Consider the following 25,909-nt stretch of genomic DNA (forward strand, 5'->3'; position numbering starts at 1 on the left):
TCTTGAACTCCTGGGCTCAAGCAATCCACCTGCTTTGGCCTCCCAAAGTGCTGGGATTACAGACGTGAGCCACTGCACCCAGCCAAAGGAAAATTTAAACTTTTTTTTTTTTGGTAGACTAAAGGGATTTGGGAGAGAAAGAATAGAAAGATAGATATGTTTGGTTTGACAGCTTGATCTAAACTTCAAGTTCGTCTTTGGTTTTGCTGTTTTTAGTGTCTGGACTCCTAGTTTTCGGCTGTAGCACAAGGACTTTGGCTTGGATTTCCCTCTCCATCTCTCTTTGCTTTTACTTTTTCTGATGGAATTCCTGCATTGTCTGTCATCTCCGAACCTAATTTCTCTTCTTGGTATTGTGTTTAATGTTGTTACTGACCCATCCAATCCCCCAGGACTGGAGAGACGACCTGGGCAAAGCCTCTGTAGTGCCCTGTGGCAGTGGTAGCTGCCTCGAGAGCCCCCACTTGTCCCCCTCTCTCTTGCTCTCATCTGCGACCACACAGTCTCCTTTCAGTGCCTTGAACTAAAACGTATGCCCAGTTTTGCTTCACAGGCTGTTTACATGCTTTCCTCTATGTCTAGAGCAGCCTCTTTAATACATTCTAACACTTAGTTATTGCTTAGTCATTTTCAGGTCTCAGTTCTAATACCACATCCTCAAGAAGCTCTTCCCTGACTCCCTACATAATCTAGATCCCAGAGCATGTAGCATTTTTCTCAGGGAACTCATTACAGTTTGTAGTTATATTTATTTGTATTATAATTTAATTAATGCATTTCTTTTCTGAGACTACTAGACTCACAATTATGTCTAAAGGATCATGTCTGTTTGCTCATTACAGTATCAGCTACTAGCACAGTGCCCATATGAATTGCTGAATGAGGAAGTAAAGTGCCAGTAAGTCTTCAATAACGTGGTTTTAATGAAGACATTGGAATGATAAATGAGACTGATGTTTAATTCTTCTTGGATTTCTGACATTAATAGTATTATAGGACAGATGCTTTTATTTATAGCAAAGAACAATAGACATATAGCTATATAAATATCACAAAATAATTTATATTTACAGCACAGAAATTAGATGATGACAATTTTTTTTTTTTTTTTTTTTTTTTTTTTTTTTTTTTTGAGACGGAGTCTCGCTCTGCCGCCCAGGCTGGAGTGCAGTGGCCGGATCTCAGCTCACTGCAAGCTCTGCCTCCCGGGTTTTACGCCATTCTCCTGCCTCAGCCTCCCAAGTAGCTGGGACTACAGGCGCCCGCCACCTCGCCCGGCTAGTTTTTTTGTATTTTTTAGTAGAGACGGGGTTTCACCATGTTAGCCAGGATGGTCTCGATCTCCCGACCTCGTGATCCGCCCGTCTCGGCCTCCCAAAGTGCTGGGATTACAGGCTTGAGCCACCGCGCCCGGCGATGATGACAATTTTAATACATGTCAACTTATAGATTTCTTAAAGTATAAATTTTGTTCTAGTAATACATATATATATGAGTGTGTGTGTGTGTGTATATATATATATATATATAAATTTTTCTTTTTTTTTTTTTGAGACGAAATCTCACTCTGTCACCAGGCTGGAGTGCAGGGGCGCAATCTCGGCTCACTGTAACCTCTGCTTCTCAGGTTCAAGCAATTCTCCTGCCTCAGCCTCCCGAGTAGCTGGGACTACAGGTGCACACCACCATGCCCAGTTAATTTTTGTATTTTTTTTTGCAGAGATGGGGTTTCACCATGTTGGCCAGGATGGTCTTGATCTCTTGACCTTGTGATCCACCAACCTCAGCCTCCCAAAGTGCTGGGATCACAGGCGTGAGCCACCGCGCCTGGCCATATGTATATATTTTTAAGACACGGTCTCACTTTGTCACCCAGGCTAGAGTGTAGTGGCTCATTGCAGCCTCAACTTCCCAGGCATAAGCAATCCTCTCACCTCAGCCTCCCAAGTAGCTGGAACCACAGGTGTGTACCACCACCCCCAGCTAATTAAAAAAAGAATTTTTTTTTTTTTTTTTTGAGACGAAGTCTCGCTCTGTTACCCAGGCTGGGGTACAGTGGCGCGATCTCAGCTCACTGCAAGCTCCACCTCCCAGGTTCACGCCATTCTCCTGCCTCAGCCTCCTGATTAGCTGGGATTACAGGCAACCGCCACCACTAGTTTTTTTTTCTTTGTATTTTTAGTAGAGATGAGGTTTCACCATGTTAACCAGAATGGTCTCGATCTCCTGACTTCGTGATCTGCCCGCCTTGGCCTCCCAAAGTGCTGGGATTACAGGCGTGAGCCACCGCGCCCGGCCAGAAAATTTTTTTTTTTAGAGATGGGGTCTCACTATGTTGCCTAGGCTGGTCTTGAACTCCTGAGCTCAAATGATCCTCCTGTCTCAGCCTTTCAAAGTGCTGGGATTACAGGCAGGAGGCACCATGCCTGGCCTATTAATACTTTTATTTAACAACCTCAACTCATATATATGTCAGTGAATCCGTTTGTAAAAACATTATGAGATACTTTGTTTCCATTTTGTAGGCTTCATTAACAACACATAACATCAGTGTGAGTCATGGTTCTTTAGGCAACAAGCATATGGCTACATTAAGTCAACTATTATTGATATAATAGATTCTATGAATTTAAATTAATCTGAATTTGCTTTATAAATATGTAGAATAGAATATTTTCTCCTGTGTCGTAGGCACAACAAAGCAAACATGATCCACCTATATATCAGGTTGGTGCAAAAGTAATTTGCCATTAAAATTTTTAATAGAGGCAGTGTCCTACTATGTTTCCCAGGTTGGTCTCAAACTTCTGGCCCCAAGCAGTCCTCCCATCTTGGTCTCCCAAAGTGCTGAGATTATAGGTGTGAGCCACTGCACTCAGCCTATATTGTTAAATAATGTTGTAATACTAAAAATCCTAAGTTATGTTGGTTAAGGTTTTTAGTTAAAAACAAGTAAGTTGGCCAGGTGCCGTGGCTCACGCCTGTAATCCCAGCACTTTGGGAGGCCGAGGTGGGTGGATCACGAGGTCAGGAGTTCGAGACCAGCCTGACCAACATGGTGAAACCCCGTCTCTACTAAAAATACAAAAAGTAGCCGGGCGTGGTGGCAGACATCTGTAATCCCAGCTACTCAGGAGGCTGAGGCAGGAGAATCGCTTGAACCTGGGAAGTGGAGGTTGCAGTGAGCTGAGATCACACCACTGCACTCCAGCCTGGGCGACAGAGTGAGAGTCTGTCTCAAAACAAAAACAAACAAAACAAAAAACAAACAAAAAAAACCAAGTAAGTCTATTCTCACTAATTTAAGCAGCAAATGGTAGTAAGTAAATCGTATTATTAAGGTGACTGTGAGGCTCATCTGTTTAGTACAGTCCTGGTTTGCCCTTGAAATTATTAATAGCAGGCTGGATGCAGTGGATCATGCCTGTAATGACAGCACTTTGGTAGGCCAAGGCAGGCGGATCATTTGAGGTCAGGAGTTCGAGACCAGCCTGACCAACATGGTGAAACCTGTCTCTACTAAAAATACAAAAATTAGCCAGGTGTGGTGGCGCATGCCTGTAATCCCAGCTACTTGGGAGGCTGAGGCAGAAGAATCACTCGAACCCGGAAGGCAGAGGTTGCAGTGAGCTGAGATTGCACCACTGCACTCCAACCTGGGCAACAAGAGCAAAACTCCATATCCAAAAAAAAGAAATTATCACCTGCTTTCACTCTCAAATATGTAGCAAGGGTTAAATAGGAAGGCTCCATCACTACCTCTACCTCTGGTGCCCTTCCCATCATCGAAAAAGGAATTCCCTGTGCAGACCCCATTTCCCCACATAGCAGAAACCACATAATGTCTTTCACTATTTGCAAGAGTCTGTAAGAATATAGTTTTGGGGATTCAAACTGGGGAAAATGAGATTTACAAAGTAAGAAATCCAGAAGAGTATTTAAGATATTTTCAGCAGTCACAAAAAACAGATGTCCCGTAGAGTTCACTCTGTCTGGATATACATCTATTTTCCAAACTTACAACAAAAATAGCAATAAAAACTATGTTCTTATCTAACAAGCTGATAATCTCTCATAAAACAAAAAAACCTCATTCTCTCCACAAGCAAGAAGACTCTAAGACTCTTATTGAGTAAAATCTTTTCTAGGACTAATATATGTAGTGATGATTATGTTTTCTTAATTCTGCCTTGATATTTTATAATATGTGGGCTAAATTATAAAATAAATACCATAAAACATAGTAAATAAATCAAGGGTAAAACAGAAAATCCATTGTATTTTCTGGAAATGACCTTTAGTTGATGATTATAACTTTCTTCATCAACTAACCATTCCATATTACTTTTTTTTTTTGAGACGGAGTCTCGCTCTGTTGCACAGGCTGGAGTGCAATGGTGCCATCTTGGCTCACTGCAACCTCCGCCTCCCGGGTTCGAGTGATTTTCCTGTCTCAGCCACCTAAGTAGCTGAGATTACAGGTGCCTGCCACCACACCTGGCTAATTTTGCTATTTTCAGTAGAGACGGGGTTTCACCAGGTTGGTCAAGCTGGTCTCAAACTCCTGACCTCAAGTGATCTGCCCACCTTGGCCTCTCAAAGTGCTGGGATTACAGGTGTAAGAGTCACCTCGCCCGGCCCCCATATTAATTTTATCTTCAGATCAGTATCGATTCACCTAATTGGGGTTCTTTATCTAGTGTGCAGTAACCCAAACTTTCATTCCTTGGGATTTGAGCCTGTAGTAGTCCTGCCTATATGTGGAAGCTCTAGTTTTCATCAACGTTTATGAATGGATATGGCAATACTAAATAAGAAGTACCTTACAGAAAAACTTGTGTTAAAAGAAATATTCTAGCTGAGTGACTGCAATCCCAGTACTTTGGGAGGCTGAGGCAGGAGGATCACTTGAGGTCAGGAGTTCAAGACCAGCTTGGGCAACATGGTGAGATCTCCATCTCTACAAAAAATTAAAAAATTAGCTAGGTGTGGTGGCACGCACCTGTAGTCCTAGCTACCTGGGAGGCTGAATTGGGCAATCACTTGTGCTCAGGAATTCCAGGTTACAGTGAGCTGTGATTGTGCCGCTGTACTCCAGCTTGGGTGACAGAGCAATATCCTGTCTCAAAAAAAAAAAAAAAAAAAAAAAAAAAAGGAATGTATTATTCAGTGGCCACATTGTGTATCAAAGGATATGAAATAAAAATTTTGTTAGTGGGCCATTCAGGAAATAGTGAGAAATGTCACTCCTATTTTCACTTCTTAGTTCCTAAGAAGTGCTTATGTGTTTTGGCCATGGAAGAGAAAACACCACATATTGGTGGCTGTTTTCTAGCATATACTGTATTCTACAGGATGGTGTCTGAACTTTCTAAGATATTTCCCAATAGGCACCAAAACTAAATCTTCAGTAGGTCACTTCACTGTTTTATGAAGCCAACTGCTTCTGGTTAGAAATCTTAGTGCATCCTAAATGCTTCAACTCATTGTCCTAATATTTTGCTATTCAGTAAGATCCCTGGTCAGAAGCAATGTTATGTAAATTGCAGTGACAGTGAGTAAAGCACTTGGTAAGTCTACAGATGGTGTTGCCGGCAGAAGCTTGATAGACCAGGTAGACAAATCCATATCTAAACTATATTGATTTCAGCCGGGCGTGGTGGCTCACATGACGGAGTTTGGCTCTTGTTGCCCAGGCTGGAGTGCAATGGCGCTATCTCGACTCACCACAACCTCTGCCTCCCCAGTTCAAGCGACTCTCCTGCCTCAGCCTCTCAAGTAGCCGGGATTACAGGCGCAAGACACCATGCCCAGCTAATTTTGCATTCTTAGTAGAGATGGGGTTTCTCCATGTTGGTCAGGCTGGTCTGAAACTCCTGACCTCAGGTGATCTGCCCGCCTCAACTTCCCAAAGTACTGGGATTAAAGGTGTGAGCCAACGTGCCCAGCCCCTATATGAAGTCTTTTATCCCTCACCCATCTCCCAACCTCTGCATTCTGAGTCTCCAAAGTCCATTACACCACTCTGTATGCCTTTGCATACCTATGGCTTAGCTCCAACTTATAAGTGAGAATATATGGTATTTGGTTTTCCATTCCTGAGCTAGTTCACTTTAGAATAGTGGCCTCCAGCTCCATTCGAATTGTTACAAAATACATTATGATTATTTTTTTTATGGCTGAATAGTATTCCATGGTGTATATATACCACATTTTTTTTTATCCGGTCATTGGTCTTGTTCAACCATCTATTGAAAATTATTCGCACAGTGCCCATCTATATGGGTCTTTACATGTGACACAACTATTCTCCAACTCTAGACTTTGGCTGAGAGGGTTTTGCTCCAGTTCTCTTTATCACCAATCCTCCAATGTTATTCCTCCCAAGTCCCTGACTATCCAGTGAAATTATTAGCTATTGGCTACAAATTAATGTTGACCTGCAACTCATGTTTCTTTCCAGATAAATGGATTATGAGATGTACTGTTTTAAGTTCTGCCCATTGGGAATATTTATTTTTCTACACTGACCATCAGGTCACCCCTGAGTGGGACTAGCATGCTATGGCAGTCCACTTCTGCAAGTGGGGTTATTGAGCTACGTTAAAAAGTGACAAAGAAATGGCTGCTACATGATGGATGTAGAGAAATACTTCTATAGCCGGGCGCGGTGGCTCACGCCTGTAATCCCAGCACTTTGGGAGGCCGAGGCGGGCGGATCACGAGGTCAGGAGATTGAGACCATCCTGACTAACACGGTGAAATCCTGTCTTTACTAAAAATACAAAATTTGGCTGGGCGTGGTGGTGCGCGTCTGTAGTCCCAGCTACTTGGGAGGCTGAGGCAGGAGAATTTCTTGAGCCTGGGAAGTGGAAGTTACAGTGGGCAGAGGTTACACTGAGCTGAGATCGCACCACTGCACTCCAGCCTGGGAGACAGAGCGAGACTCTGTCTCAAAAAAAAAAAAAAAAACCAAAAAAACCCTTTTATAACACAGACGTTCCTATAGGGTGCTTCTTAGTGTTGCTATGTGCAATGGAGCCAACAGTAAATTCAACTGGAATATTTTTCCTCTCAGTTACCTGATCATAGGCATCTCTCTCTCTCTCTTTTTTTTTTTTTTTTAAAGTTTCACTTTGTCACCCAGGCTAAAGTGCAAAGGCGCGATCTCGGCTCACTGCAACCTCTGCCTCCCAGGTTCAAGCAGTTCTCCTGCTTCAGTCTCCCAAGTAGCTGGGATTACAGGTCCCTGCCACCACACCCAGCTAATTTTTGTATTTTTGGTAAGGACAGGGTTTCACCATGTTGATCAGGCTGATCTTGAACTCCTGACCTCAAGTGATCCACCCACCTTGGCCTCCCAAAGTGCCGCATTTACAGGCTTAGCAATCTAAACGTTAACCTCATCTTTAAAAATACCATCACAGGGTGGGTGTGGTGGCTCACGTCTATAATCCCAGTACTTTGGGAGGCCCGAGGCAGGAGGATCACCTGAGGTCAGGAGTTCAATACCAGCCTGGCCAACATGGCAAAACCCCGACTCTACTAAAAATACAAACAATTAGCCAGGTGTGGTGGCAGGTGCCTGTAATCCCAGCTACTTGGGAGGCCAAGGCAGGAGAATTGCTGGAACCTGGGAAGCAGATGTTGCAGTGAGCTGAGATGGTGCCACTGCACTCCAGCCTGGGTGAGACAGAGTGAGACTCTATCTCAAAAACAAAAGACAAAACCAAAAAACCTATCACAGTAACATCCAGACTAGCATTTGACCAAATATTTTGGAACTGTAGCCTAGCCAATGACATATCACATTAACCATCCCACTGTCTTTTTGTTCTCATAACAATTAGAAGCATCCAGCTTAATCTTCCACATGCCTTCTTCTTCTTGTCTCTTGTATAACTATGATTATTTGCTCCCTGAAATGCTTGTCTTTGATAGGCTCCTCATTCCACATGGCCAAGTGATCATTTAGGTAACGCTCTCTCCTCTGCTGCCGTGGTCTGGATCCTCGCTGCCTTTTAACCTGACCACATCACATGAGCATTGCTTGAAAGGTCTGTTGCCCATCACCACATCTGCTATTAATTACTATATTGGTCAAGGCTCTTGTTTTCAAATAACAGAGTTCACCCTGGCTAATTTTAGCTGAAATAGATTTAATAAAAGATGTTAGGTAGTTGATGGGATAATTGAGAAGGCTGGAGTAAACGGCTAAGTCTCCATAAATAAGCTCTAGAGCCATACTGAAGCACTACCCTAATGAGAGAGTTGCCACCATTGCTGCCGGTTCCAGACCATGCAGCAGAACCGGCCTGATGAGGAAACTCGTCGGTGCCAGCCCCAAGGGCGGAGGTCTGAAAGTGCATTGCTTATGACATCTATATAGAAGGATGCAGTAGCAACAGTGCATCTGTTTTTATTCTAGTTTGAAGGAATTGACATCCTCAAGTGTTGAATATCTAACTTCAAAACAGTGGTGACAGTGCGGTGCTGATAATGACACTTCTTGATAATTAGGTCAGAATCTGGGCATTGCCACCCTCTTCAGGGCTGTGAATTTAAAGTAATCATGATAATTTCAAGCAACAAAATGCTCTAGGTTGTTGGGTTAGGAAGGATTTTGAGATGGTCCCCAGCATTCTGTCCCCTGATACACGTGCCCTCTAAAACCCCCTTCTCCGGAGTGTGAGTGGGAACAGTGACTGTGATGGATTCATCGCTGGTGATTCCACAGATCCCCATGATGAGGTTACTAATTGGTTCACCCTGACTTTATCGCAAGGGAGATGGTCCCAGGAGGACCTGGCTTAATCAAATGATCTCTTTAAAAGAAGGTAGGCCGTGCGCACCTGTAATCCCAGCTACTCGGGAGGCTGAGGCAGGAGAATCGCTCTAACCCAGGAGGTGGAGGTTGCAGTGAGCTGAGATTGTGCCACTGCACTCCAGGCTGGGTGATAGTAGGAGACTCTGTCTAAAAAAAAAAAAAACCAGGAAGGTGAAGCATCAGTGAACTCTCCTGCAGGCTTGAAGACAAGCCAACTGCCAGGTTGTGAGAGAAGGCGGGCACATGGCTGGAACGTGTGGGTGATCTCAAGAACTTGAGGGCACACCCGGGTCAACAGCCAGCCAGAAAATGACTGCAGTCCTATATTGCAAGGAACTTAACTTTTACCAGCCCTGTAAGGGAGCTTGGAAGAAAGTCCTAATCTTGAGATGAGGACGTGGCTTGATTGACACCCTGATTTCAGCCTTGTGAGGCCCCAAACAGGTAACCCAGTATGCCACACCAGACTTTCACCTTACAAAAAGTTTTTTTTTTTTTTTTTTTTTTTGAGACGGAGTCTCGCTCTGTCACCCAGGCTGGAGTGCAGTGGTGCGATCTCGGCTCACTGCAAGCTCCGCCTCCCGGGTTCACGCCATTCTCCTGCCTCAGCCTCCCGAGTAGCTGGGACTACAGGCGCCCACAACCGCGCCCGGCTAATTTTTTGTATTTTTAGTAGAGACGGGGTTTCACCGTGGTCTCGATCTCCTGACCTTGTGATCCGCCCGTCTCAGCCTCCCAAAGTGCTGGGATTACAGGCGTGAGCCACCGCGCCCGGCCGTTACAAAAAGTTTGAGGTGATAAATGGGTATTGTTCAAGCCACTAAGTTTGTGGTAATTTGTTATACAGATATAGAAAATGATAGAGTTGTGGTTAGGACCTATCATTGAGAAAATTATTAGTGGCATAAAAATGCCTCTCAAAATCTCATCACTTTTTGGAATGAAGATTTTCTTGAAAATATGGGGAGAAGAGAAGAAGAAACTCAGCAATACATTAATGAATCCACTGAATACATTTCCTCAAATACAGGATTCTTATGCTGTCACCAGTGATTTAAAGAAATAAAGCCCAGATTTGGGAGTAAGTCAAAAGGCCTGCCTCCACGCTCCAAGATCTACTATCGAACTTGGCTTATTATTGGTACATTTTAAATAATAGCTATTATCATTAGTATGAAATATATATTTGTATATATTTTTAAAATCTCTCTCTCTCTTTTTTTTTTTTTTTTGAGATGAGCTCTCACTCTGTCGCCTAGGCTGGAGTGCAGTGGCGTGATCTCAGTTCACTACAACCTGTGCCTCCCAGGCTTAAGCAATCCTCCCACCTCAGCCTTCCGAGTAGCTGGGACCACCGGGTCACACCACCATGCCCAGCTAATGTTTTGTATTTTTGGAAGAAATGAGGTTTCACCATGTTGCTCAGGCTGGTCTCGAGCTCCTGAGCTCAAGTGATTCACCTGCCTTGATCTCCCAAAATGCTGGGATTACAGGCATGAGACACTGGCATGGCCTAAAATCTCCTTCTTACCAATACTTTTTATATATTTTTTTCAATTCTACAATTGAGAAATTTCTACTGCTTCCTTTGTTAAAGTTAAAACCCATTCACCTGAATGAGCAATACTACCTATATGCATATATCTGAGCACAAGAATTCGTCATTTAAAAAAAATCAAAATACTTTATGTACTTCTTGTCCATTTTCAAAGAAAAAAATCAGTGCATGTCTTCTTTTCTATGTCCAAATTAATTTTATTGAAATAAATGGAGAGTGGATGGTAGCATTTAGTGTTTTTTCTTTTCTTAGTAACTGAATCTTATTTTTGAATGATTGATCTGATTCACCAACAGATGATTTAATTTCAGATACTGGGCCGGGCGCGGTGGCTCAAGCCTGTAATCCCAGCACTTTGGGAGGCCGAGACGGGTGGATCACGAGGTCAGGAGATCGAGACCATCCTGGTTAACATGGTGAAACCCCGTCTCTACTAAAAAAAAAAAAATACAAAAAAAACTAGCCGGGCGAGGTGGCGGATGCCTGTAGTCCCAGCTACTCGGGAGGCTGAGGCAGGAGAATGGCGTGAACCCGGGAGGCGGAGCTTGCAGTGAGCTGAGATCCGGCCACTGCACTCCAGCCTGGGTGACAGAGCCAGACTCTGTCTCAAAAAAAAAAAAAAAAAAAAAATTTCAGATACTGTTTGAAAATACCTCGTGGCTGTAGAACAGAATGTTTAACTATACTTTGTAGACCTATCCCGATTTTTATTTTTTATTTTTTTGAGATGGCCAGGCTGGAGTGCAGTAGTGTGATCTTGGCTCACTGCAACCTCTGCCTCCGGGGTTCACACCATTCTCCTGCCTTCCAACTAGCTGGGACTACGGATGCCCGCTACCACACCCGGCTGATTTTTTGTATTTGTAGTAGAGATGGGTTTTCACCGTGTTAGCCAGGATGGTCTCGATCTCCTGACCTGGTGATCCGCCTGCCTCGGCCTCCCAAAGTGCTGGGGGTACAGGTGTGAGCCACTACGCCCGGCCCGACCTATCCCAATTTTTAAGCTTCAAGATGCTGAAAACCTCTATAGCCTCTGCTGCTATTTATCTAATCACTGAAATTTAGAAACTTCATTTGGCTGTAAGAGAAGGCAGAACAACAGAATTTTAAAGAAATTAAGACTTTTAGACCAGGTGCGGTGGCTCACGCCTGCAATCCCAGCACTGTGGAAGGCCAAGGCGGGCGGATCACCTGAAGTCAGGAGTTCAAGACCAGCCTGGCCAACATGGTGAAACCCCATCTCTACTAAAAATACAAAAATGAGCCGGGTGTGGTGGCAGGTGCCTGTAATCCCAGCTACTCGGGAGGCTGAGGCAGGAGAATCGCTTGAACCCGGGAGGCAGAGGTTGCAGTCAGCCGAGATCGCACCATTGCACTCCGGCCTGGGGGACAAGAGCGAGACTTCGTTTCAAAAAGAAAAAAAAGAAAAAGAAATTAAGACTTTTATTTTCTCCCCATTATGTGTCTGGAGCTAGGCATTTCAGGGCTGGCATGGTGGCTCCCAATCCAGGCTCCTTCTCTGCTTCCACTCAGCCATCCTTAGTGTGTGTTTATTGCCTCATGAACACAAGCTCCCTGCACCACCTCTGCCATCATGTCCACACTCAAAGACAGAAGAGAAAAGGCAATGGAAAACATTTGTTAGCTGAGAGTATACTTCTTTTAAAGAGATTTCCTAAAAGTCCCACCCAATGACATTCACATCATTTTATCTGCCATGGGAGATTGCTAAGAAATTTAGTTAACATCTTTGTTTCTTTTTGTTTGTTTGTTTCGTTTTGAGACAGAGTCTCACTCTGTCACCCAGGCTGGAGTGCAATGGTGAGATGTCAGCTCACCGCAACCTCTGCCTCCTGGGTTCAAGTGATTTTCCCGCCTCAGCCTCCGGAGTAGCTAGGGTTACAGGCACCTGCCATCATGCCCTGCTGATTTTTGTATTTTTAGTAGAGACAGGGTCTCTCTATGTTGGCCAGGTTGGTCTTGAACTCCTGACCTCAGGTGATCCACCCGCTTCAGCCTCCCAAAATGTTGAAATTACAGGCGTGAGCCACAGCGCCCACACCCCACCCACATCTTTGTTTTGTTTTGTTTTTAATCACTTTGCTACCCCAAAGCAGAAGAAAGTGAGGATAGAGAAAATTATAAATCTTGGTCACATATAGCATAGACAAAAACCAATATTACTTAAAAAAGAGAAGCTGTACTGACTCTTCAACCTTGAATTGACAAGCGAAACTATTTCAACATTTCAATGGTAGACTTAGCTACCATAAAACAATGTGACAATGCAACACAATAGTTTTGCTTTGACACTAAAAAGTTATAAAAATCTTTGAAATTATTTAAACAGAGTACACATAAATTCCATTAGTACAGTTCTCTCCTAACTAAAATGGTTAAAATCCTATGAACCTTTTTTGGGGGGTTCTTGGTTAACTATTAATTTGTATTAAGTACATATTTTGAAAGATAAATATTTAAATACTCATTTTTCCTAAAACAAAGATTGATATTAGTACTTCAGGTTTTTTTTTTGGGCGGGGGGAGGGAATGGAGTCTGGCTCTGTCACCCAGGCTGGAGGGCAATGGCGCGATCTCAGCTCACTGCAACCTCCGCCTCCTGGGTTCAAGCGATTCTCCTGCCTCAGCCTCCCAAGGAGCTGTAATTGTAGGTGCCAGCCACCACACCTGGCTAATTTTTTGTATTATTATTATTATTTGTTTTCTATTTTTTTTGAGACAGAGTTTTGCTCTTGTTGCCCAGGGTGGAGTGCAATGGCGTGATCTTGGCTCACCGCAACCTCCACCTTCTGGGTTCAAGCGATTCTCCTGCCTCAGCCTCCTGAGTAGCTGGGATTACAGGCGTGAGCTACCATGCCTGGCTAATTTTGTATTTTTAGTAGAGACAGGGTTTCTGTCTCTACTAAACCCACATGGTCAGGCTGGTCTCGAATTCCTGACCTCAGGTGATCTGCCTGCCTAAGCGTCCCAAAGTGTGGGATTACAGGCTCGAGCCACCGTGTCCGGAGACAGTTTTTCCCACTAAAGAAGCAGGTTCATGGCCGGGCGCGGTGGCTCAAGCCTGTAATCCCAGCACTTTGGGAGGCCAAGACGGGCGGATCACGAGGCCAGGAGATGGAGACCATCCTGGCTAATACGGTGAAACCCCCTCTCTACTAAAAATACAAAAAATTAGCCGGGCAAGGTGGCGGGCGCCTGTAGTCCCAGCTACTCGGGAGGCTGAGGCAGCAGAATGGTGTGAACCTGGGAAGCGGAGCTTGCAGTGAGCCCAGATTGTGCCACTGCACTCCAGCCTGGGCGACAGAGCGAGACTCCATCTCAAAAAAAAAAAAAAAAAAGAAGCAGGTTCGTTTCAGAGGAGTATAATTTTAGGTGAGAGAAAACTGATGAGTGACCACACTTCATCAACAACTATCATTCAGCATACCATCAACAAAGAATCTCTAGAAGATGACATTTTTTATGCTAACCAAAATATATTTACTCTACTTACACGCATGTAAAATATATTTGTGCTTTTGTTTCCTTGTCTGTAAAGTGAGAATAATAATTATACCTACCTTAACTCAAACTTCTGAGTTAATATGGGAAAATCATGTAGAACGTTGTATGGTATATAGCAAATGCTCTATGAGTTCACTATTGTTTGTTATTTAAGCAAATCGGAAAATACAGTTAATAACATCTGTTCTTTGGATGAAGTTAGTATAGGGTTGTCAAACGTTGATTTATTCTTCCTGGTGAGGGTGAAGAATGATGGCTTGAAATTAAATTCCTGCCTCCCTGTGTTTTTGTTGGGTATGATAAGATTGTTTCACTTTCATTCACTCGAGGGCCTTAGCAGGATTATTACAGAGGATGGAGGGAGGGAGGTACATTCACTGAGTCCATAGCAACTAGCTTTCATTACCTGGACCCTCCATTTCCTCTATGTATTTCTAAAGCCTCCTTTATCCTTGTTGGATGTAAGTTTTCTGCCTGTAAGTTTCACGCCAGCAGATTACCTGATGAACCTACTAAAAAGAAAGAAAGCATTGTTTCCAGAAAATGTTTTGTACTCTTGAGCTCCCAGGCTAAGCTAAGTCAGCTGCTGAGGTAGATGTTGACAGATCATTAGACAGTGTTACCTTAACAGAAGAAAAATTAGTAGCTATTTTAAACAAGAAAACTACAAAAAGGCATGGACTATCATGTCAGATTTCATAATCTTTAGAAAGGTTGAAGAAAGCACCGTGGTTAGAGCCCTGGGTCCAAGCCCCCAGCTCTGCCCCTTACTGGTTGTGTCTACTGCAAGGACGCTGGCATCCATGAGGATGGTCACTGTATTTAACTGGGTTCCACCTAAGCGTCTGTAGCAGAGAGTGCCAAAATGCATTGGCTTTAAAAAAAGTAGTTGCTTGTTTCTTTCTCTGTAGATGTTCGGAGGTAAGTAGTTCATCTCTGCTTTTTTTTTTTTTTTTTTTGAGACAGAGTCTTGCTGTGCCACCCAGGCTGGAGTGCAGTGGCCTGATCTCAGCTCACTGCAGCCTCTGCCTCCCGGGTTCCAGCAGTTCTCCTGTCTCAGCCTCCAGTAGATGCTTGTTTCTTTCTCCGTAGTTGTCTGGAAATAGGTAGTTCATCTCTGTTTTTGTTTTGTTTTTTGAGATTTGCTCTATTTTTGAGTATTGCTATATCGCCCAGGCTAGAGGGCAGTGGCATGATCTCGGCTCACTGCAGCCTCTGCCTCCCGGGTTCCAGCGATTCTCCTGCCTCAGCCTCCCGAGTAGCTGGGACTACAGGCACACGCCACCACACCCGGCTAATTTGTTTTTTTTTTTTTAGTAGAGACAGGATTTCACCATGTTGGCCAGGCTGATCTCAAATTCCTGACCTCAGGTAATCCATCCTCCTTGGCCTCCCAAAGTGCTAGGATTATAGGCATTAGCCACTACACCCAGCTATCTCTGGGTTTAAGATGCCTACTTTTATTCTGTCCATCTCATAGCCAGCAGGAAGGAAGTAAAGGGTCAGGCATACACCATCTTTGTAAGGGCAAAACTGACAAAAAGGGCACCTATCACCTTCTCACATTTCATGGCTAAAACTTAGTCACATGGCCACCTCTGGCTGCAAGTGTGGCTAGAGAAAGCAGTGGTTTTTAGTTAGGAAGCCATGGGCTCAGTGGAAACTGTCTGTGGAAGGGGAAGTCAGATATTGAAAGATAACTGGCAATATGCCTTGTCTTGGGAGTACTTGGAGTATTTGGAATATCTCACAGTACTTGGGAGAAGATAAAATGAAAATCCAGTAGAAAAAGCACAGGACTAGTGGCCAGGCATGGTGGCTCATGCCTGTAATCCCAGCACTTTGGGAGGCTGAGGCAGATGGATCACCTGAGGTCAGGAGTTTGAGACCAGCCTGACCAATACGGTGAAACCCCGTCTCTACTGAAAATACAAAAAGTAAGCTGGGAGTGGTAGTACGCACCTGTAATCCCAGCTACTTGGGAGGCTGGGGCAGGAGAATTGCTTGGACCCAGGAGGTGGAGGTTGCCCTGAGCTGAGATGGCACCATTGCACTGGGTGCAGGGCCGGGTGCATCGCCCTGGGTGACAGGGCGAGACTCTGTCTCAAAAAAAAAAAAAAAAAAAAAAAAAAAAATATATATATATATATATATATATAAATCTCCTTTCCTTGGACTCTGGAAACAATAAATTCGGCATCTAGTTGTAGATATATTCCCACTAATTGTCCTCCAATCTTCAGTACAGTCAGTTCATAAAGTAGTCTTGTGTTACTAATATGTGGGGAACTAGGGGATGAGGTGATGCTGAGAAGCCTGGTGTTCTTTGTGACTCTATCTTTTGATGCTGTCATCACCAACAACAGCATTATTCCAAAGAAAAGTGTGGTTCTATTTTTCCATGACAATCAAAAAGGCAACCAGAAATCGAGTCAGAATTGACTTAGAGTCAAGGTCAGTGAGGAGACAGGTTATAGCCTCTAGGAAGGAAATGAGATGAGCCCTGTGTTTTGAAAGATAAATATTTAATTACTTACCTTTCCTATAACAAAGTGTGCGTGTTGGTGGAGGGGTGGGTGCAAACCTCATTTATAAGTTGGGAGGGGACTTAAGCTGTTTTATGTAAATATCAAAGGAAAGGGTGATCCCAGCAGACTAGAAGGTTGGGATGCTTCCAGGGAGCGTCTTGGGCATACACAAATGGGTAAACAAGCCATGACAGTAAGTTTAGAGTGGGTAAGTCTGTGAACTATGAATGTAGCTGGTCCTTGAGTCCAGGCTGTGTTGGGAGGCTAGGAATGGGGTGTTGAATAAAGTACACTTCCAATCTGGGAAGGAACCAAGGACTTGGAGGAGACCCTTTTGGAAAAGAGCAAATAGCATGGGTGCCTGAGCAGAAGTGGACGGTCAGGAACTGGTGGTCAGTGAGAGAGCAGAGATCAACATCTTAAAGCCACATTCCTACTAAAGCAAGTCAAGCACGACTTTACAGAGTGACACACCTTTACAAACTTGTGGGCTGAAAAAGGAATGGAATTTTTTTTTCCTTTATACTGGACATTTCTGGATTATGAAGAGAGGAAACTTAGACTTTCTCTGGCTTTCAAACCAATAAATACATAAATAAATAATAAATAAATAATAACTGAAACTGGGTTTTATGTAAAGAAAAGAGGTTTATTTGGCTCACAGTTCTGCAGACTATATAAGAAGCATGGTGCCAGTATCTGCTTCTGGTGAGGGCCTCAGGCTGCTTCTACTCATGACCAAAGGCTAAGGGGAAACAGTGTGTGCAGAAGTCACATGGCAAGAGAGGAAACAAGAGAGTGGGGGAGGGGCCAGGTTCTTTTTAACAACCAGCTCTCACAGGAACACAGAATAAGAACACACCGTTCACCCCCCACCCCACCCAAGAAAGGGCATCAATCTATTAATGAGAGATCTAACCCCATGACCTAAACACCTCCCATTAGGCCCCACGTCCAATATTGGGGATAAGATTTCAACATGATCGGCCGGGCGCGGTGGCTCAAGCCTGTAATCCCAGCACTTTGGGAGGCCGAGACGGGTGGATCACGAGGTCAGGAGATCGAGACCAGCCTCGCTAACACGGTGAAACCCCGTCTCTACTAAAAAATACAAAAAACTAGCCGGGCGAGGTGGCGGGTGCCTGTAGTCCCAACTACTCGGGAGGCTGAGGCAGGAGAATGGCGTAAACCCGGGAGGCGGAGCTTGCAGTGAGGTGAGATCCGGCCACAGCACTCCAGCCTGGGCGACAGAGCGAGACTCCGTCTCAAAAAAAAAAAAAAAAAAAGATTTCAACATGATCATTGGAGGGGACAAACATCCAAACTATAGCAGGCTCCCTCAGGTTTATCACAATCTCCCCTTCAGCCAAAGCAAATCGGCTTGGATTTGCTTTGTTGATTGGGCTTCAATGTTAGATTTCATTTAAATAAAATATTCAGTACCACTTTTTTGAAATTTGAAAACTACTGCACTAAATGATTGCAAAGGTCCTTACAGCTCTAGGATACTAAGTGTGTCTTCAGCAGCAACGCCAACAACAGAGATCATTAGCACAGAAAAGAGCACCAGTAGGAGCCTTAGGACGCGGGCTACATTTTGAGACCTAGTTTTTAAATATTGACTCCTGCTGTTCAAGCCTGCTGGCTTCCTTGTTGTGGACTGACATTCAAGTGGAGAAGAAATAATTGTGGTATTTCCATGAATATAGCAACTTAACTTAAAGACAAAAAATCAACCCCAAAGGTTGTCATTGTGTAGACAAAATAATAACTGGTTAATTACCTGAAGTTTCTTCCTTTTTCACTGGTTGTTTTAGTATCAAGTAGCTATAGCCAAATGTAAGTTCTGTTGAGTGACTTGGCGTAAGGCCAGCTGTGCATTCAAAAGCAGGTGTAGCCAGAGACAAGCCAGGTGCTTGGTGGGAGAGCCTGCCAGGAGTTTAGAGATGGCACTTCCCCTATGTGGGCAGTGCATGCTATGCTATATCTTTAGAAACAAGCATCCGTTTACAAATGAATATAACCTTTGCCTGCTTACTCACCTTTCAATCTAGGGAAAAGGACTGCTATAGGCCTGTGTGGCAAAATTTGGGTTCAAGTCCAGCTCTGTGCTCATTGCGTACTTTGGACAAATCACCTATCTTATCTAAACTGGGAGACAATAATATCTACTTTGCAGCACTGCTGTGAAGAGTAAATAAGATAATGTATGTGAAAGCATTTTGTAAATAGCACAGTCTTAAAAATGTAAAGATACATTTATCATAATGAGTAACGGCACCATATTCAAGCAAACAACATTAGGAAGAAAACACTATTACATTCACAAACTATACAAATGCTTTTATGTATAATCAGACAACAAATAATATGTTTATTAACATATCCATTTATTCATTCATTCACTCATTCCTGACTATATAGCAGTAGTCCCTGGGGGAGTTAGGAAGTAAATTAAGGGAAAATGGTTAGACAAAAAATACATTTAGGATTTGATGATCAAACAGTTCAATGTCTATTGAGCCAGTACTATGTTCCAGGAACCAGGTTCCTTCCCCGGGGGAGCACAGATCTCCGGTGGACAGGCTCATAGTCACAGAGGGAAGATAATGGCTCAGTGAAGTCTGATGAATCCAGAGGATATCCAGAGTTCACCCCTAGCTTGGCAAATGGATGCTGACTGAACACTGATTTAACCTCAAGGCCATTTTCCAGAATGCTCATTGCTCTCTCCATTTTCATTCAATTGCACTTATCATGTCCTGCCTGGATGCTCAGGACTCTCCCAAATGCACTGAATGAACTGCACGGTACCTGGGCTAAGCCAAGTTTAGCCTTTCAGAGTAGAATGACTAGACTCGTGGACAACTAGACTCGTAGACTAGTAGAGAGATGGTCCTCAGAGCCTCTCTAACATAGTACTCAAGGAAAAGTCTTTTTTTTTTTCTTTTTTTTTGAGACGGAGTCTTGCTCTTGTTGCCTAGGTTGGAGTGCAGTGGTGCGATCTTGGCTCATGGCAACCTTCATCTCCCAGATTTAAGTGATTCTCTTGCCCCAGCCTCCCAAGTAGCTGGGATTACAGGCGCCTGCCACCACACCTGGCTAATTTTGTATTTTTAGTAGAGACGGGGTTTCAACATGTTGGTCAGGCTAGTCTTGAACTCCTGACCTCAAGTGATCCACACACCTTGGCCTCCCAAAGTGCTGGGATTACAGGTGTGAGTCACTGCACCCGGCTTTTTTTTTTTGAGGAGTCTTGTTCTGTTGCTTAGGCTGGAGTGCAGTGGCGCAATCCTGGCTCACTGCAACCTCCGCCTCCTGGGTTCAAGCCATTTTCCTGCCTCAGCCTCCCAAGTAGCTGGGATTACTGACATGTATCACCACGCCCAGCTAATTTTTATATTTTTGGTAAAGATGAGGTTTCACCATGTTGGCCATGCTGGTCTCGAACTCCTGACCTCAAGTCATCTGCCTGCCTCAGCCTCCCAAAGTGCTGGGATTACAGGCGTGAGCCACTGCTCAGGAAAAAACTCTTTAAGTAAAAAATAAAATAAAATCAGTGTGCCTCCTTTGAACATGTTCTTTTTACATTGTAGTAGCCAACACAAATGATTTAGCATATGCATGTATGATTGTGTTGAGAAAATATGCAAGATAAAGTAGCTTGAAGCAGCAGAGATAAAGGGATCTGGGCTGCCTGTTGGCCACCACACCCTTTGGTTTACCTGTATAATATTGCATCATGCTGCACAAGGCATTCATCTCCCACATGTGGATCATTTAGGTCAGTGCTCATGGTTAATTCCAAACTTGCTCCTCTTGCTTTTACTGAACATAAATAAAAACAAATTTAAGATTGGCCATGCACTCCCCTATAGAAGGCTGAAAGTAGATGGTAACTACAGCTTTCCAGTCTAAGTGAAACCCTTGCCTTTGATCTCTCTCACTTCTCTCAGAAAACGGTAACAAAGAAGATTAAAGTTTTTCCCCCGTTGAGTGCTCCTCCTCCCTCCCACCCTTCCCTCTTTCTGAAGGGCTCTTAGGTCAGACAAGAGCATTGCATATATTTTGCAATCCAAAGAGATCAAGCAGGGATAAAGGGCGTGGTTTCCTGCTCGGGGAAGAAGCCTCTGCCAGCGGCCTTCCCTCTGAGCCTCAGTAACACACTCCTTGACCTGCCCTGACTTTCTCCGTGCCTTTGACATTGATTAGTTCCAGGAACTCCTGTTGGGGGAGCCACCTGGTGTGCATTTTTCCTCTGTGTGTCAGAGAGTCTTTCAGGCACCATGTGACTTTGAAGTGGGTGCCTTGTGGCCTATTACAGAGATTCCTCAGAGAAAGACTGTGTCCTCTTCCACAGCCCGGTGGCAGGCAAATGTCTTCTTGCTTTGGTTACTGTTTTGCCCAGGCCCGTGGTGACATCTGTGCCTTCTTTCGTGATGTCTTGTAATCTCAATTTGTTTATTTATCTAGCTGTTTTACTCAGCTTTTGAATATACACAAAATGTATATTTCCTTTACTGTTCTTTAACATCATAACATTAGTGTAACACATGCTTTCTACTCTCTTTAAAATTATTTGTTTATTTATTTATTTATTGAGACAAAGTCTCTCTCTGTTGTCCAGGCTGGAGTGCAGTGGCACAATCTCAGCTCAGTGCAACCGCCACCTCCTGGGTTCAAGCAATTCTCCTGCCTCAGCCTCCCAAGTAGCTGGGATTACAGGCATGCGCCACCAGGCCGGGCTAATTTTTTTTGTATTTTTAGTAGAGACAGGGTTTCACCATATTGGCTAGGCTGGTCTCAAACTCCTGACCTTGTGATCTGCCCTCCTCGGCCTCCCAAAGTGTTGGAATTATAGGCATGAGCCACTGTGCCCTGCCGAAAATTCTTTTCTAATAGGCAAGGTTGTATAGACTTACGATTGCATAAAGGTTATATGGAAAACTAACTTTCGGAACTTATTTGGATTATGTATTTCTGGGTTTTTTTTTTTTGTTTGTTTGTTTTTTTGAGATGGGGTTCTGCTCTGTTACCCAGGCTGGAGTACAGTGGTGCAATCTCGACTCACCACAACCTCTGCCTCCTGGGTTCAAGTGATTCTCCTGCCTCAGTTTCCTGAGTAGCTGGGATTACAGGCGTCTGCTACCACACCCCACTAATTTTTGTATTTTTAGTAGAAACGAGGTTTCACCATGTTGATCAGACTGGTCTCAAACTCCCGACCTCAGGTGATCCACCCGCCTTGGCCTCCGAAAGTGCTGGGATTACAGGCGTGAGCCACCGTGCCTGGGTGCCCGGCCTAGATTATGCATTTCTTATGACTAAACACCATTATAAATTAGCGATCTTATAATAAGTCTCATAATAATTCTAAAACTAAGCTTATCCTGAAGAAACCATGGTTATCTCCACTCCCAATACCATAATAATAACAACCATAGCATTCACCTAACACGTAGCAGTTTCAAAAGTACTTTCCTATAAATTACCCATTTTGTTCTTTATACCAGTATCAATGTCATTTTACAGACAGAAAACCAAGACTTAGAGAAGATAACAGATTTGCCCAGGATCACTCAAGGGGTACATGAAGGAGCCAGGATTTGAAGCCAGGTTTCTGACTGTAGAGCCACAGGGGCTGCCCAACACGTACATACCTCTCTCTAAGAGTCATGGAATCTGGTCACAAGTGGCAATCAATTTACAGGAATAGGCATCCAGGCACCGTTTTTTGGTCATTATTTTGCTGCCCATCACTATGTGATCCTCTGTAAATCTGTTAACTCATCTAGGCCTCAGGTTACTCATCTCAAATGGCAAAAACCTGAACAAGATTAGTGTTTGTCAAGAGGGATGACTCCAGCAGGTATTTCAAAGATTCTGCAAATGCCTGACTGATTTCACGGAGGTGGAGGCTGACCTTTGACCACAGCAATCTTTTATTTTTATTTATTGATTGATTTTTGAGATAGGGTTTCTCTCTGTCCCCCATGCTAAAGGGCAGTGATGTGATCAGCTCACTGTAACCTCAAATTCCTGGGCTCAAGGAATCCTCCTGCCTCAGCCTCCAGAGTAGCTGGGACTACGTACGGGCTTGCGCCACCAAGCCCAGCTAATTTAAAATTTCTTTTTTGTAGAAACAGGATCATGTTTTGCTACCCAGGCTGGTCTCAAACTCCTGGGCTTAAGTGATCCTTCTGTCTCAGCCTCCCAAAATGCTGGGATTATAGGCATGAGCCACCATGCCTGGCAGCAATCATTTTTAACTCTTACTTTCGATTTTTAATATTTTCAAATTCCTGAATATTTAGAGTTCATCTAAATATTATCTTAGTTCAAATGTTATAAATGTGAACTCAAAACATATCGTAGGAGAAACCTATTGGGCAGAACCAACAAAAAGATGTCAAAAACTAGTTATTTTTAATTTTTTATTTTTTTTTGAGACAAAGTCTCGCTCTATCCTCCAGGCTGGTCTCGAACTCCCGACCTCAGGTGATCTGCCTGACTCGGCCTCCCAAAGTGCTGGGATTATAGGGGTGAGCCACCGCGTCTGGCCTGGAAATTAGTTTTGCAATTGTCACCCACTTTGGAATAAAACAAGACTGGAGTTGCAAATGGGAAGATTTTTAGATCTTTACAGAGAGTTGTCACTGTGCTGTTAGTACCATTTCTCCTTGAAGCAGGGAAAAGGGGGTGCTTTTTCTTGCCCTATAACCAGTGAAAAGGGCTTCCCCTGATCACTTAGAGTACTTGATTTGTGTCCCCTGCAGTGTGAGGGGAACCAGTGGACCAGTATCTGACTGGCTCCATCTTAAGAGATCTGGAGCAGGAGGCTGTAGACGTGGCCTGGAGGACTGTAATTGAGGACGTAACTGTACTCCCTTTGTATGAAAGGCCAAAGGGCCATGTTTCTGGGGACCAGACACAAACTAAGAAAGAGAAAGAGCTAGCCTGGGGGGGTTACCTTAGATTCTACCTCAGAGAGCTACCGAGGAGAGCAAGGAGACCTCAGTAGAGAAAGGCCGGAGGAGCTGGGCGTGGTGGCTCACACCTGTAATCCCAGCACTTTGGGAGGCTGAGGCAGGTGGATCACCTGAGGTCAGGAGTTGGACACCAACTTGGCCAACATGGTGAGACTCTGTCTCTACTAAAAATACAAAATTAGCCGGGTGTGGTGGTGCATGCCTGTAATCCCAGCTACTCAGAAGGCAAGGCTGGAGAATCGCTTGAACCCAGGAGGTGGAGGTTGCAGTAAGCTGAGATTGTGCCATTGCACTGCAGCCTGGGGTGACAAGAGTGAAAAAAAAAAAAAAAGTCAGGAGTTTGAGAAATGTCGGAGGTAGGGACTCATGGAAGACTCAGTTATCCATCTTGAAGACATCTACTTATGAAAGTGAAAGTCATAGAAGTGAGAGTCTCCCAAGAACCCATGAGAGAAACAGTTATCTTCCAAAAGACCATCTTGATGGCTAAATAGTAGAAAGGAGAGGTTTATTGGGGACATCGGGTTGTAAACCAGGAGGAGACAGTTTCTGGCCTGCACATACTCTAGGCCAGGCACAGTGGCTTACGCTAGTAATCCCAGCACTTTGGGAGGACGAGGTGGGTGGATGGCTTGAACCCAGGAGTTCGAGACCAGCCTGGGCAGCATGGCAAAACCCCATCTTCTACAAAAAATGCAAAACTTAGCTGGGTGTGGTGGCGTAGCCTGTAGGATGCTGAGGTGGGAGGTTGGCTTGAGCTTGGGAGGCAGAGGTTGCAGTGAGCTACAGTCATACCACTGCACTCTGGCCTGGGTGATAGAGCAAGGCCCTGTACAAAAAAAAAAAAAAAAAAAAAAAAGAATAAGAATAAGAATAAAGCAACCCAAAGCTCCTTTCCCTTTCTCATTGCTGGAGCTTAGCCTGAGGCAGTGCTAACTGGGGAGCAGAGAAGCATAAATTTTGAAAGGAACTGAGAGTTTTCATTCCAATGGACTCATTGGATTAATAACTGAACTGAAACTGAGGGAATACAGTGGGCAAAGGACTTTCCTTTTTTCTTTTTCTTTTTTTTGAGGTGGAGTTTCGCTCTTTTTGCCCAGGCTGGAGTGCAATGGCACGATCTTGGCTCACCACAACCTCTGCCTCCCAGGGGCAAGCGATTCTCCTGCCTCAGCCTCCCAAGTAGCTGGGATTACATGCACATGCCACCACACTCGGCTGATTTTTGTATTTTTAGTAGATACGGGGTTTCTCCCTGTTGGTCAGGTTGGTCTCCATCTCCTGACCTCAGGTGATCTGCCCACCTTGGCCTCCTAAAGTGCTGGGATTACAGGTGTGAGCTATCACAGCTGGCTGTCCTTTTTTCTTTTTTAGATCTAAAAGGGACCAGAAAAGGCTGGCACTAAATTCCATCCAAAGACAAATAGCAGCCTCAGAGAATGGGCATGCAGGGACAGAAGGGAGACATAGATGAAGATTTTTTCTGCTGTGTTTCATGGGTCCTGAATATCTAATATAATAGTTACATCCATACACTAAAAAACAAACAAACAAACAAACAAAACTATTTTTCTTTGTTACAAATAAGTTGATTTTAGGCCAGGTGCAATGGCTCACGCCTGTAATCCCAGCACTTTGGGAGGCTGTTATTCCTTAACTTCATTTTTGTTATCCCCTCCACCCATTTTCTTTATTTTCTCTTCTACTCTCCCCAAGTCCACGTAAGATTTACCATTGTCTAGGGGTGGGGGGATGGGCAGATAAGGGTGACCAGGATCAAAGATGTGCCATCTCTGTGATGAAGGAAACAATTTCAGTTCTTTTAATTTCATTCCATGAGATCTAAATGGATACGAACACAGTGGTGAAGAGCAGGGGGAATAACATTCGGCCACCTTTTCTTCCACTCAGTAATTACTGGTATTGATGCCAGTGTTGGAAGGTGGCTTTTGACATCATCAAGTTCTGGTGGTTTTCAAGCTTTTGAAATTGAGGAACACTGTCAAATCAACTTATCTCGGTTTTTGTTTGCTTTTTTTTTTTTTTTTTTCTGAGATAGTCTCGCCGGGTGGAGTGCAGTGGCACAATCTTGGCTTACTGCAACCCCTGCCTCCTGGGTTCAAGTGATTCTCCTGCCTCAGTCTCCCGAGTAGCTGGGATTACAGGCACCTGCTACCACGCCTGGCTAATTTGTGTGTTTTTAGTAAGGACAGGGTTTCACCATCTTGACCAGGCTGGTCTTGAACTCCTGACCTAGTGATCCACCCAGCTCAGCCTCTCAAAGTGGTAGGATTACAGGATTACAGTGAGCCACTGCACCTGGCCATCTTCCCGCTTTGTACTCATGCCTTGGTACTCACCTACCACCCCTTCCAGTGTCTTTCCCCTCTCAAAGGGACTCTGACTTCCTCCTTGAAGTCTCACCCATGCCCCCTCCCCAACACCTGTCTCTCAGCCAGCTGGACAATGTGTCACAGGGTTA

This window comes from Macaca fascicularis, chromosome 2, assembly GCF_037993035.2.
Source record: "Macaca fascicularis isolate 582-1 chromosome 2, T2T-MFA8v1.1".
NCBI lineage: Eukaryota > Metazoa > Chordata > Mammalia > Primates > Cercopithecidae > Macaca > Macaca fascicularis.